The following is a 14814-nucleotide window of genomic DNA, read 5'->3' on the forward strand; positions in this document are numbered from 1 at the left end:
TGCCAGGGATGGGGCAGCCACAGCTTCTCTGGGCACCCTGGGCCAGCGCCTCAGCACCCTCACAGGGAAGAGCTTCTGCCTAAGAGCTCATCTCAGTCTCCCCTCGGGCAGGTTAAAGCCATTCCCCTTGGCCTGGCCCTACAGGCCCTTGGCCAAAGCCCCTCTGCAGGTTCCTTGTAGCCCCTTACTTACATTATTAACCTGTGCCCACTCTTTAAGTATCAGGTTGTGAAGCAGCTTCACGGTAACAGGTCCTTCTCGCACGTACAGTAACCACTGCTGGGCTAAAAAGAAGACACATGCACAAAGGAATGACATGGCTCTTAGAAGCAGCAGGATATTAGGTCTACCTTGGCTCGCTTATTTGCTTTCCTGATGAGGAAATGCAGATTCTGTGGAGGTTGAAGGTTCGCGGATGAGTAGAAAGAAGTGAGAACAGATGTATCACAGAGTTAGAGTAAAGGGTGGTCTGCTGAAAGGAGAAGCAAACATTAACAAGGTCCTTAAACTGTTCCTCATTCTGCTTTTGGCACAGCAGAGGAAGTCACATTGTGGAGAAATGCTGCTTTTGTGGAAGAACTAAAGCCCACAGAGTCTTCACACCTTGTCCAAGAACCAGGAACTCACTATAAATAGAACAATAGGATGGTTAAAATGACTGAATCCATCTCCTTTAATCCCTGCTCCCCCTGTGGAACTGTGTCTGATACATCAGATAACAACTCACTGCTCAAACTTCCCCATGAAGGGCTATAGAGATGCTGCGAGGCTGGAGCATCCCTGCCACCTACAGTTCACAGAGCATCGGAGCAACACCACTGATGTCCTGCAGCCGAGAGGAAGCCTGCATCCCTGGCCAGGCTGGACACAGGGGCTTGGAGCAAGCTGCTCTAGTGGAAGGGGTCCCTGCCCATGGCAGGGGTTGGAACTGGGTGAGCTTTAAGGTCCCTTCCAACCCAAACTATGCCATTGCTCTTTGCCCTCTCCCTTCCCCAAAATACAACTTAGACACGAGATTTCCTTCCACTTCACAGATGCCTTCACAAGAAGCAGGAATTCGCACAATCAAACCAGATATAAACCAGGTTTATTCATGTCCTGGTGGATTCAAAGGGCAGTGGATGGCTCCTCATCTGCAAGCAGCCCATGGTTCCTCCAGGCCAGACCTCTCGCCCCATGGAAGCAATAAGCTTTACTCCAAGGATGGTAAAGCTACAAGATCTAACCTAATTTTTTTTCCCCTACTAAGAGATATTCACTGAATTTTTACTGCATCCAACATCACAGCATCCTCTCCCCAGGGAGCAAGCTGCCTGCCAGCCCACCGCAGCAGTGCTGCACAGACAGCACCAACACTGGGATGTACCCCATCAAGGTACTGGAGGTGGTTGTGCTTGTTTGAAGAGGGTTATTGCCGAGGCAAACGGCACAACTTTGGGATGGCCTGGAACGTGCTGAAGATGTTTGCTAGAGGATTAACTGTAATCCTCATTGGTCAAGGCTCCAAAATCATCTCGTGCCAGCTCCTGAACTTATTGCTGCGGCAGTAGCCGTTTGTATGGCCTGTTCATTCCTGCTGCTCAGCAAGACAAGCACAACGTTGTATGTGAAAAGCATCGAGCACGGAAAAGAGTGTCTGAGTGTTTCTGGTAATGTCTGCACAGCTGAGATGAGAACAAAGCCAAACTGAGCTACAACACGACACGCCGGAGAGCTTCTAGAGAAGAAAGGGATCTTGAAGTAAATACACACATACACACAGAGATTGTCACCTCTTGCTGGCACACAGGCCACCTCCCCCCGGCAGCAATGTGAACTGCCAACACAGCGAGGAGCTGCACATCAACGACCACTGGGTGCATTCTGCTCTCTGCTCAGTCCTCCTTCGAAACAAAACCCACCCAGGATGAAGGCAAAGCCTTGGTGCCCGTGGAGGTGCAAGGTAACTCTTCACTTCATAGGGCTGAACTTTCCTGCAGGCCCTGGCTCCTCACGGGGATCAAATCACGTCACAAACTTCCAATTTGGTTCCTCATCGCTCTCCAGTCAATCAGAATTAATTCTGCTTCACGAGAAGTTTCTTCAATTTGCTCAAAACGGTTTTCCCTCTGCTCTGGGGCATCCGGATGCTCCAAGAGAATACTCAGAACACAGACACGATTACAAAAGGTCTTGTATTTTGACCTGGCAGTTTAAAGCTCCCACCCAAGGGGAGCCATTATGACTTTCTGCTCTCCTCTTCCCTGCATGATCCAAAGGGAATACATCGCTGAGGACAAGCAACACACGAGAACACTCAGACCCTTGGAAAACAGGCACAAAGCAATGACTTCAAAAGATGTTTATTAGGAAAACTGGACGTTACAAGGGGAGCGGGTAGGAAACGAGTTATATAGAGCACGTGTAGGTTCTAGTACACTGCAGAGGACAAGAGAGAAGACTTCAAATACACGTAACACACCCACCTGGAACTGCTAACATGGGCATGTCACTGCCTGGACCACTTGCCATGAGAGGCAGATGCAGGGGTTCTTCTCGAGGACAGCTCATCCCCGGTGTGTTGAGCTGCAAGAGCAGAGACGTAATGGCCATTAAAACAAGACTCGTGCTCGGGAATCCCTACATCATTCTTCCAAGCTGTGCCATTAAGATACTGCATCTCCTAAGATTTTATTTGCTTTAATTCAAGGTAAGCTAGGTTTCAGGTTTTACATTACCTGTTTTCATTCATAAACAATAAAACTTTGCACTCTACACACAGTTCTACCTAGCAAAGCCTAACTGAGACTGTCTGCTTGGTTACCTAAGGAAGCAATCCAGACTTACCTGTTGAAACAAGAGCCACAGGCAAGGCCTTCATAACCCAAACCAGAGAATAAAGACAGTGATTTCAGAAGAGATGTGACCTAAACTTTACCAGCAACAGGAATTCCTGTCTTTAAAGCACAGCTGGTAACAACCAGCAGTGTCCTCCCCCCATACAGCAGAGAGCAACACTCAGCTGAACTCACAGCAAAGGGATGAGCCCAAGCAACTCAATGGTTTCTAGCAACAAGCACTACACACACAGTGATTCTCAATGCAGACACCGAGGTACCAGCTCCCTGAACAGATGGGTGACTTTCATCTGGGGCTGCAACTCACAGGACAGAAAGAAGCAACACTTCAGGAAGGGTTAAAGATCTAAGTCTCAAACCGGTCTCTTTGCCTCTCCAATGCTAAAACCATAGACCCCGAGAACGGTCAGGGCTGGAAAGGCCCCATTTCTTGCCATTTTGCTATGGTTTCAGCAGCCACTTGATCAATCCAACATCTGTCCATAAAACTTGAGGGATTAGATGAGAAAGAACCAGGCCAGATTAACTACTGAGGGCTTGGCTCTCATATCCCCACCTTCCCAAGCTCTTACCTTGTCTGCTGCAGCCCAGCTCTTGGATAGGCTATAAATAAAGACAAACATTTCTGTGAACACTGAAATTAATACATTGACACCAGAGAAAACCATGGCCAACAAACACACAGCACCCAAGCCTTACCCAGGTACCTCAGACCACCGGGACCTGATACAAGTACCTGCTGTCACGAGTTCACATTGCAAGTCCATGGGCCCATCACAGTGTCTCTCCTTCCATCACCTAAAACCAGGTGAGAGTAGAAATAATTACACTTCAAACAGGAAAAAGCGATTGTAACAGAGCACAGGTCCTCTAATCCTACACCAGGGAAAAGAGGAAGGTGGCATTTAGCAGATAATGATGATAATAACAAAGCAGCAAATGAGATCTCTATTACAAATAATGTGACTAAAATAGACTGCACAACCTCAGGGAAGGCTCTGCTGCCCTCTTCAGTTATGTGGTGAGGAACTGAACTGAGACTGCTGCTTAGTCATATTAAGACGAACATAACTACTCAACTGCCACATACACAGGGGGTTGAAATGAACTGGAATTAGCCCAAGGTGTTCCACTGTCCTCCCACCTCTGCGAGTGTAAAGCCAAAGGTAAGTGACATGAAGCAAGTCATCTGTCCTACACGCCATCCAACAGCCTGAATCACTGATGTACACTTGGATCCTGAGGAGTTTTTCCAAGCAAGCCATGACTCTTTGCATCTGTCCAACTGCCTGTGAACTAGAGCTCAGGACTAAACCTGGAGCGAGACAGTGACAGTTACCCGAGTTACAGCTTCAGCTCCCTAACAGAAATTACACACTGCCAGAGCTGATTTAAGCTATTTTGACACTTAAGTCTTTGACTGCCCCTTGGTCTGAGGCTTTAGTAAGGGTAAGGAATAAGAATCCATGTTCCTTGACTTTAGAAATCAGGTTTTCTTCTTTGAACTCTGTTTCTCCTACCACACGTTGGAAGCTTCTTTTAAGCATGCAGAGTAAAAAGAAATCCCAACTACTCCGGAGCAGATCATTGTTTTTCCCATTAAGGAGACAGAAACTGTTCAGTCAAAGATGGATCAACCTGAATATCCTGCAGATGAAACAAAATGCGAGTCACTTCCCCGCTGTCTACACAGGCTGTTGTGCAGTAGCGACATTAACTGGCATTTACTTACTCTTTATTTCAAGGCAAATCCACTAAGAACAGGCAGGCAATGAAAATCCTAAATGAGTCTGATAGCACTCAGATGAATGACAACCAACCAGGCTGCAAGATCTCTCGCTGCCTACGCGAGTCTAAGTGATGATACCTGTCAAGGTACCGTCAGCAAGGCGCTATCACAAGAGGCAGGGCTCTACCACGCTCCCCCAAGAGCATCTTCTAAGACTAATGGCCAAAAGCAGTGAAGAGAAACCAACCACCAACTCTGGAGAAACTACAAATCTAAGTATTCAGCAGGCACCTGACAGCTGGGATCATAACCACTGCCCTAAACCAGGGCAAATCATATCTGGAACCCTAAAGAGGTCAAGAGCCTCCTGGCAAGCCAGGCTGATGATCCAGCACAGGCCAGAACCCGGACAGCAAGGGATGTAGAAGAAAAGCACTCGCCTCAAATGGATCTGAGCAGCGAATTAACTGGTTCATGGGTTTCTGCCATCGTATTTTAGGTATAAAGCTCGAAAGCTCACTCAAAGCAAGCTGAACTCTGGACCCAACTCCTCTCTTGGGTCTCAAGAGGACAATCAAAAAGGACCTGGACAACAGAGCAAAGCCCCAGAGCCAATAAAGGCTTTCTGCTACCTCTTGTTTTGGACTATAGAAGTTCTCCTGAGTTGGCACCCAGCAATGCTAGGAAGACAGCAGCACTGCAGAGGTGGGATGACCTCAACAGAATGGGAAGGTGTTTGTGGTCCATGAAGCAGCATCACCTCAAAGAGCAACACTTCAAACGTTACCTACTGCTGCCACACCTCAGCCATCAACCGAGGCTCTAAGCAACGTCTGGAGGTTCTGCCAGTATCCATGGACAAGCACCCACCAAAGGGATTGAGAGGACTGGGAAGGTCTTACTTATTTGTAAACCTAAGATGGGTGGAAGGCTGAGAGACCTGTGAAAAGGGGAAAGGGCCTGAGCCCAAAGGGGGAACGGTCACAAAGAGGAAACACAAAAAGCTGCAAGCAAAGTTCTACCCTGCTTTTGTCTGTGTTCTGATGAGATCAGGAACTTCCCTCTCAGCAGGCTCAAGAGAAACCGGGCAGAACACGTCTGTACAGGGCCTGACACGTTTGTGAACAAAGAGGGAGAAGAGGTCAAGCCACCTGAGGACCAGGCTGCTGCAGCCAAGCACAGGATGAGCCTGGCCCTGCTGCTTTCTGAGTCACATCTGCTCTGCACACAGCCTGGACCCTGCTGGGGACACCCTGCTGTGATACTGCTCTGGCAGACCCGAAACATGGGAACCCAGCACAGCCACCTCCCGTCAGGAGGCTCAATGGCTCCATGCTGGGCCCCTCGGGGGCCCCACTGCATCCACAGCAAACAGCTTTATTGGCTGGGGAGGTGGTGGGGGGCAGGTTCTGGGTGGTGTTAAGAACATGCCAATACCTCTCATCAGTAACACTGGCAAAACAGCAGCAGGAGAAAGAAGCTAGAAAGCCCAACTTTTAACCCTGCAAGGGACACAGAGGCTGGCAAAGCAAAGCTGCACCAGTGTCTTACCAACCTGCAGCCCTATCCAGAAGATGCAGTGCTGTTCAGTTCTTCGTGCCAGTCAGCACCACAACTGTTCTTTTCAATTCTCCTTCTCTCAGTTCAAATCACATGCTAAAAAAGCAGGCACTGAGCTCCATGTCTGAGAATACAACTGATTTTCATCCTGCTCTGCCTTTCTCAGCACATGGGATTACCAAGTCTCACAAATATTCCACGTGAGCCTTGCAAAGCTGCAGGCATCTCAGAACACACCGAGATCACCAAATAACAGAGTAGTTTGGGTTGGAATCATAGGGTAGGTTGGGTTGGAAGGGAACTTTAAAGCTCACCCAGTCCAACCCCCCTGCAACAAGCAGGGACATCTTCAACTACATCAGGTTGCTCGGAACCACATCCAGCCTGACCCTGAATGTCTCCAGGGATGGGGCATCCATCACCTCTCTGTGCCAGTGTTTTACCACCCTCACTGTAATAAATGAGATGACTCGGGTGACACCCAAAAAGGTTTTTTCAAATACAAATGGGCAGTCACACAAATCCTTCTCTATCTCATCTCCACTGAAAGCTTCCTGAACATTTCAATTGAGAAGTACAGAAAGCCAGGAAGAAGTGAAATATCTGTAAAACATACACCAGGAGAATCAGTTCTAAACTGGGAGGCAAATACGAGTCAAGCCTTCTGACAGTGCTGGCTGGATGCATGGGGAACACAGGAGGCTGAGAGGAGCAGAGTCTAAGTCCAGCAAACCTAGAAAACACCTCGAAAGGGGAAATACTGAAACAATACAATAATAAATATTGGTAAGAAGCTGGGGAGTGCTGCAATCCTCTGTCCTGTCCCTCTATCTGTCAGTTCATTTTTCTATCCTTCTCTTTTTCTTCCCTAGCGTGGGTTGCAAACGGGACACTGAAGAGCCATCTACTGGAATGCCAAAATTCCTTCAATCAGGATACAACTGAAATCCGTGTGCAAAACTGGAAGCAGCAAAGAGAAATATTTCAAAACAAAGGTTTGCCTGAGCCATTTCAATGCAAAAAGCACCGGGCTACAATTAAGCTAGATTAAAGCGCTGCAGTACAGCTTGGTTATTATTCTAACAGGTTTAAGAAGACACCCAACATAAGAAACCACATGATGGGTATCTGTGCTCTAGCAATCCCTTTCCCCTCATTTACTCTTCTGCAAAACATCAGTTGACAGATGCATCAGAAGGTGAAGAGCAGCTCTGCCCTGCAGCCCCAACCCGCGGCATCGCCACAGGCTGGGATTCACCCACATGGAAACCTTTATTGGGCACGATTCTGACCAACTGAAGAGCACAGCTACACATAAAAAAAAGCAATCCACTGGGTACTGAGACACAACTTCAGTGTCTAAGATAGGGTCTGTAATAAAGCAAAAGTTTCTTGAGAGTTACTCACAGTTCATTTCATGCCAGACCGAAGCGCAGCAGGAGGAAGAAAGCGTCACAAGAGGAGCGGTAAGATCCCATCCTGTTCTCCATCGGGAGGTCCCCTGGACCTCCCCAGCCACGGCTCTCTGAAGCACGCCAAACACACCCTCCAGCTCCCCAGAACGTGGAGCTGGAAGCTATGGGCAATAAGCCAGAAGGGCTGGATGCTGTTCTCATTGTTCTGTATATTGAAGTATTACTGCCACTTCCTAAGCAATGAGAAGAAGTCTTGCACTGCTAGTGAGAAATGAGGGAACTCGGGCTCTTCCACTCAAACATACAGTATTTATTCCATGCAGCAAAAAGAAGTTATCTGCCTCTGAAACAAGCTACGTTCTATTCCACTAATGGAGGAGATAAACCAAACTACATTCTACTCTACTAATGAAGGACATGACCGATTGCACTGGTCTGATGTACAACTTCCTTTCTCCCTCTGCTTCTCCAAAGCTTAGTCTTTCTGTAAAGTACTGAGTAGAAAACTTCCCTACCTAATTCCCCTCAACTCCTCTCATGCAAACAGCACTGAAAACAGCCTGACTCAGTAGAAAACCCTTATGCTCACAAGATCCCACTTGCTGACGCTCTTTCAGTTGTACTTGCCAGTGCAAACCAGACAAGCCTACAAAACCCAGCAACTTTCCTTGTTGCTGAGGTCAAAAACCTCTTCCCTGCAGGAAGAGCCTTACTGGAAAGCGAGGTTATCATACCCCAATCCCAAGCACGCAATTAGATGGCTTTTATACCATTAGAGAACGGAAAACACTGAAGTAGTGTAAAAAATAACTGAAAATGAGTCAAATGAAAGGAATAATCACTCTAAGCATTGCCTCTGAGAAGGATGGTGACTCCCACTGCAAAACTGGACCTAGACCCTCCATGCCAGACTCTGCACTTCGTGCTGTAACAGAAGAGCACTGATTTTAAATGCATTTCTTAAATTCAAACTTAATTTTTAAACCTATTTACTGTTTCTTGGTTGAAGGAGTGGTGGAGCTCATCCCAGCAACAGAGCTGAACAACCACGCTGCTGCTCTTCCATGCGTGTTAACACACTGCCATTCCCACACTACACAGATCTTACACTAGAAACATCACCTTGCTCTACTCATGTACCTGCACGTTTCTATCTCATTTCAGCAACTTCCAGTGATGCATCCAAACATTTGATGTTCTTGAGCTGCTTCTATTTTAAACCTCAGCTCAGTCGCTACAGCATTTTTGAAGCTATCTGCAATGAAAGAGAGATGACCTACATTCGTGGAGCTGCCTCTCACACCTGAGCAGGCTCCTGCGGTGTGGAAGGCACAGCCTTCCCTGCACAGATCCTACTTTGGCCCAGTGAAACAGACTTAATGGATGACCTTTAGATTTCACACGCTACACTGCACATCCTTATGAACACACGCAGTTGAAGACATCTATTTGACATGAGAGAAAAGGCTGAAGTACAGGAGTAAGTCAAGCAACAAATGGAAGGAGAGAAGAAAAAGCACATTTATTTTCTATCAGCTGCCATTAGAGAAATCACACAGGAGAAAACACACTGGAAAATATTTAATGCGTACACGGAACATTAAAGAAAATGCATGTGTAATGCTTCACAGGCATGAGGAATAAGGAAGTTTTATTTGCATAAAATGGGCAAATTAAATGCAAAGTTAGCTAATAAGCACATGCTGACACCCCTGTGCAAGGCGTATCATCTAGAAGTGCTGACAAGATTAGTAATTCAAGATCTCATACTTCAATGGAGATAGAATCATCAAATCCCAGCCTGGTTTGGCTTGGAAGGGACCTTAAAGCTCATTCAGTTCCAACCCCTTGCCACGGGCAGGGACACCTTCCACCAGAGCAGCTTGCTCCAAGCCCCTGTGTCCAACCTGGCCTTGGACACTGCCAGGGATGGGGCAGCCACAGCTTCTCTGGGCACCCTGTGCCAGCGCCTCAGCACCCTCCCAGGGAAGAGCTTCTGCCTAAGAGCTCATCTAGATTGTTCTCATTAGATGCACAATAGCAAGGACCTGCGCAAAGACACCCACAGGAAGAGTTTGTTCTGCGTCTAATGATGTAATTTTATTTATTTAACAGAGTCATTTATTCCTCTGCACTGAAAACAAGGATGTGCCTGAAATGCATCCCAGCCCTCAGAGCAGCAGCTCCAGCACACTTCCCACTTGCAGCAAGCTCGCAGAAGAGCTCTGCAGCAAAGATCTGGCAAGAAGCACCAGATCAGAACAAGCTCTTCAATAGGAACTTCATGAGAAGAGAAGGTAGAGAAGAGGAAATTTTCCTTCTAGCTAAAAGCAGGACCTCTCCCAGGAGTTGATAACGGGCCGCAGGCTCAGACTTCCTCAGCTGGATGGGTTTTCTATCTCTGCTCTTTCCATTCTCGTCAAAGAATAGATAAGCAGAACATTTTTGCTCCTATTCCTTCAACTGGAAACCACCTAAATACCTGAGTGCACAGTAAGAGCCAGCAAAGCAAAGCAGCCACAAAGAAAAGACAACCGAAATGCATATTTCATACCCTAAGAACAGCTACTCCTGCTGGTTGTTCAAGGGGGAAATACAGTGGTAAATAAAATATCAACTAACAGACCTGACCTTACAGGAAGAATCATTTCTGTTCTGTTCTAAGTTTTACTGGCCAAGTGGAGGTATCAGTGACTGGCAACTGAATTAACAGGAATACCATCACCAGCTCACAAGGCTGTGTTCTGTTGCTTGGAACCTCTTCCTGTTGCACGCTGAACATCTGTCCACAGCCAGGATCTCTAGGAAAAATCCTACTGACTGAGCTGGTTTGGATGATGAGGTAGGTACCATTTCAACATAACTGTGTATGAACTCCTTGCAGACCAGTTCCTGCAGTACTGGCATGTTACAGAGCACAGGGCACTCTGTTTGATGAAACCAAAGCTCACTGCAATGGCTCTTCCAAGCGGCTACAATCTCATGGATGCACAATACTGAGAGCTGGAAGAATTCCTCTCCTGTGGTCTCAGTGTTGCTACTGCCAGCCCCGAGCAGAACAAAGAGGAGGAAAGAGCTCACCCAGAACAATGGGGAGCAAAATGTGTCATTGCAATTATTTGGATTGAAAACACACAAGGATGAGGTCAAGAACTCTGGTCTTATATTCCAGATATGGAACTTAAAACAAGGTGCTCTTACCCTTTTTGGTGTTCGTTCTATAGGTACTACCAGCAAAAAGTTATGCCAAGTCTCCACCTCACTGATTCAATACGCTGAATCATGGAACCCGATTAAAGCACCTTAGAATGTGCTTCCAGGGCTGCTTTCAGGAAGTAGTCTGCATCCAGGACTAGGTTAAAACCGAGCCTGAGACACACTGAATTACTGCCTTTGCCACACGCACTGAGCTCTCCTGAGGACAGGCATTACGATGCTATCTTCAATTATGCACTTGAACTATTTTTAATTACAGGGCTTTTAGCTCGTGGTACGTTTCACTTCCCCTTGTTCTGCAGAAGTTAAAGCAGCACAGGCAGGGATCGTGAAAAGAGAAAAGCCCATCCATTGCCAAGACAGCTGAATGCTCTCCAGATTAGATTTCCTTTCTTATCACAAAACTATTGCTTACACTACATTCCCTCTTAAATTCAAGGTGGGTATTCATTTCCTGCTTGCTAAATTTGAAATGTCTGAAGGTAACAGCAGAGTAGCCTGTAAACAGGTTCTGATGCCACAGATACTCCTTCCTTGAAATGGGAATGAACCCACCTCTCACAGTGTCACTGTGTCTGAAGCAAGGAGGGCAGAACTGAAGTTTGGGCTGCTCTTTTTGATGCTTTGAATGTAATTTGTCAGATTATAATCACAGAAATACATTCTGAAGTTGTGTTTTGAGTTCATAAACCTCATTGTTAGGAGACTGATGTTTCTGCTTTGTGCAGGTACAGCCCACTGTGTATTCCTACAGTTATCTCCCACTTCCATAAGTGCAAAAGCTAATCCACTTAGGGTGGGCTCCCCCCCCATAACAACCTTGCCATCTGCTTCATCTCTACAACATGACGCATATGCAAGCTGAGCATATTCAACAAGTCCTGCTCCTCATCAGGATCTCCACGGGATTACAGAGACCGGAGAACCCAAAGCTAACAGAGATCCTCTCATTTCTGAGCTCTTTAAAGTGAAACAGCTCTGTGCGATCTCAAACTGAGGGGTGCCAAGCAAAGAGCAGCTGGAAATAAGCAAACACTTCAGATCTCAAAAATCCTTACAAAACGCCTCTACTCACCAGGTACATCTCTTCGGCAGTTGGCTGTCAGAACTGGCAACGCTATTCAGTTCCACGACAAAGAATGACTGAACCTGGAATGCTCCTATAGCCTAGGAAGCTCTTTCCAGCTTCTCTGCTCCTTTCCAAGTAGTGCGTAAATGTACAACCGGGAAAAGAAAGGTCTTGATGCTTCTGGCTGAGGGAATGTGCAAAAGGTGAGCAGGGGCCATGAAGGGTTCAACATGCCCAAGTATTTCAGGTTTGAGACTGCTGCTCTTCAGCTTTTGCTCTTGGTCTAGAATCATGCCCACCACAAATGATGATCACTAAACCCAAGCGGTTTTATACCACGATCAACTACAAGTGTCCCTTGGTTTAATGGCAATTCTCTCTCAATTAATGCCTTCCAAGCAGTATCATGATCAAATGAGCCAGTCATGATATGCCAGTTTTATTGCTATTTTCAAGATCAAATTTTATTTTTATGGAAATCTACTTGGACACATTTCTCAGCAGCATTCTCTGACTGTGAAGAAGTGTGCTGTTCGCTGGCTTTGGGGAGGGGATAAACCCTTACCTGGATTAATTAGAGAAAACAATTTAGTGTTCAAAGTATCTTACGCTTCTGGCATCCCTAAAACAGCATCGTTTTCTTCTGAAGTGAAACTCAGCTTTATTTTCCCATGTATTTCAGTTGTAAGAACCTATGCCATGCTCCTCCTGGACATGGATGTATTTAAAGTTAACCTTTACCTTCAGCGCTTGGAATCTCTCCATGGTAATGGCAGATTTTCAACAATATTCCAGGGCTCTGGCCTGTGGAGCTCATCTCCTCCCTCCACCCACCCCAGCCCTTTAACCTTACTGAAGGAAATGAGAAAGAAAGTTGTCTTACCGATAACTCCAAGGTTACTGTGCCTTGCGAACCCCACCTAGCAAGTCCACATCATGACATGTCAGGTCAGCCTCAAGCACGCTTCCCTGATAGTCAGGTAAAAGGAAGGAGTTAAAACACAAAATTGACACTTGCAGATTTCTGGACATCAGAAAACGTGATGCAATATATTGTGAACTGTCTTTGAGAGCTTCTGGTAACCTCCGAGTTGTTAAAACATCATTTCTTCAGAGGGATTCTCCTGCTCTAAAATTTCCAGAGTTCCCGATCAATAACCAAATCTTGCAGCTCCACCTCGACTGGTTTGTTTGAATGAGAACAACAGCTTAAGATTTCCCTTTTAAGGCAAATGATTGGGGTTTTCCCCTACTCTAAACATTTTATGAACTAATGCACACTCATCAGATCCACTCTGGGTTTCAAAAGACATTTTAAGCCAATAGACTACAACAGCTTCGTTCTGATTCTAAGTTAACAGAAGCTCTAACTTTTGGGTTTCTCACTTTAGAACAAACAGGAAACACCACTTGGAACACTCTTTCTATAAGGCTCTGATCTGCATGTGAATGACCACTCAATCTGGCAAATCTTCACTGCACTGGCAATCTTTAATCACACAACTACTCGACTCTAGTCATGCACTATCCCAGATTAGTCAGGACAGATCTGCAGGAGGGCCCCGGCTGCCCTACATATGGGCCACCATCACTTTTGGGTAACAAAAGCCTTGCTGAAAGCACATACATCTGCATCAAGGGTTTACATCTAAGTGCCAAACATCTTTTACCAAGAGGCTTAAGCCTTTTTGCTCAATACTTCACATCTGTTTTCCTGCTAGCCTTATAATAAGAGTGCCCTCTGTATTTCTGCCTGTGTAGCTCAAAATAGAGAAATGGGCTTCATGACCAAATGCAGAGAGGACAAAGAGCGATCACGTTTTTATACAGAGTCACCAAAATCATGTGGTGATCTTCTACTTCCAGTTTATTTTGAACAGGTTTAAGGAATTCAGTTGTCATTTATTTCAGAATCAGGCTACAGAGTCCTGAAAATAAACCAGCGCTACAAAAATCAAACCTTTCATGCTTTGGGAGAATGCAACTCTGGTTACAAATCAGGAAAATCAAAAGCTGAGTTTAGGGAACTGATTTGCTCAATAAGGTGAAGATCAGTCTGTAACACAACAGCTGTAAAAAGCTTTTGCTCAGGTTTTGGAATGGCTATGAATCTGGCAACCTACTTCAAGTCAAACACCTTCTCGATACAGACATTTAAGCAACTGCTGTAAATGAGTGATCAAATTATTAAAATCCCATTTCATGGCTCTTCCTCCAGCGCCAGCAGGACACTCATGAAAGCTTAATATGGCTTTGCAAGTTGAAATCCATTTTCAACATATTCTATGAGAGCATTTTTATTATGTTCTACTGAAGAAAGGATCAAAACAGATGCACGAGAGTCAATTTAAATTTATTTGCTTTGACTATATATCAAAACTGTGCAAAATTCTTCCCTTTGAGTACCTGCCACCAGGCAGGGCAGATTTTTCCAGTGTGCTACAGTATCTTTGTGCAATGATTTTTTTGCCATGATTTTAAGATCAAGTTCAGCATACACCACACTACTTGAGTAAGCTGCGGTACACGTTAGCAGGAAAGGCCTGCTGCAAATTTCAATGGTTAATTTGAGTTACCCATGGAAATCAAAGAACTTGATGTATCTTGCAAATAGAAACTTTTACTGACTTGAATTTTCAATTCTAAGAACGTATAGCTCGCATTCAATAAAAATATAGGATAAATGGTGATTTGGGCAGAAATAAATACAAGATGTAGCTTAGCAGTTCTTAAGGAAGACAATTTTAACATTTCTGTTCCTTAGTTGTTCTGTGAGCATTATAACAAGTGTTTTCTCTTCCTCCCCACACCCCCCATAAACAGCACTGGCACTTCACCTCTCCTGGGCTAACACTTCAGTCCATGAACACTATCTTCCTTCCAGGATGGAGAGCACTTTAAATTTGATTCCAGTTAAGCTGCCTTGTACCAGATCCTCTTTACATTGATTTCTGAAAAGCAAATACTTATTGGGACTACAGGGTTCTG

At 45.6% G+C, this 14814-nt stretch overlaps 1 long non-coding RNA gene across 1 annotated transcript; it reads right to left on the bottom strand.

Annotated features, from left to right (window-relative positions):
• Positions 1–2326: 2326 nt before the first annotated feature.
• LOC134159944 (uncharacterized) lies at positions 2327–12703 on the bottom strand. Its single transcript, XR_009963370.1, has 2 exons — positions 11833–12703; positions 2327–3635 (listed from the first exon to the last, which is right to left on the bottom strand). It is a non-coding gene; the product is annotated as an uncharacterized LOC134159944 (long non-coding RNA).
• Positions 12704–14814: the final 2111 nt, after the last annotated feature.

Source organism: Pezoporus occidentalis, unplaced genomic scaffold (assembly GCF_034315485.1).
Source record: "Pezoporus occidentalis ecotype Australia unplaced genomic scaffold, CSIRO_AGI_Poc_V1 ctg153, whole genome shotgun sequence".
Lineage (NCBI taxonomy): Eukaryota > Metazoa > Chordata > Aves > Psittaciformes > Psittacidae > Pezoporus > Pezoporus occidentalis.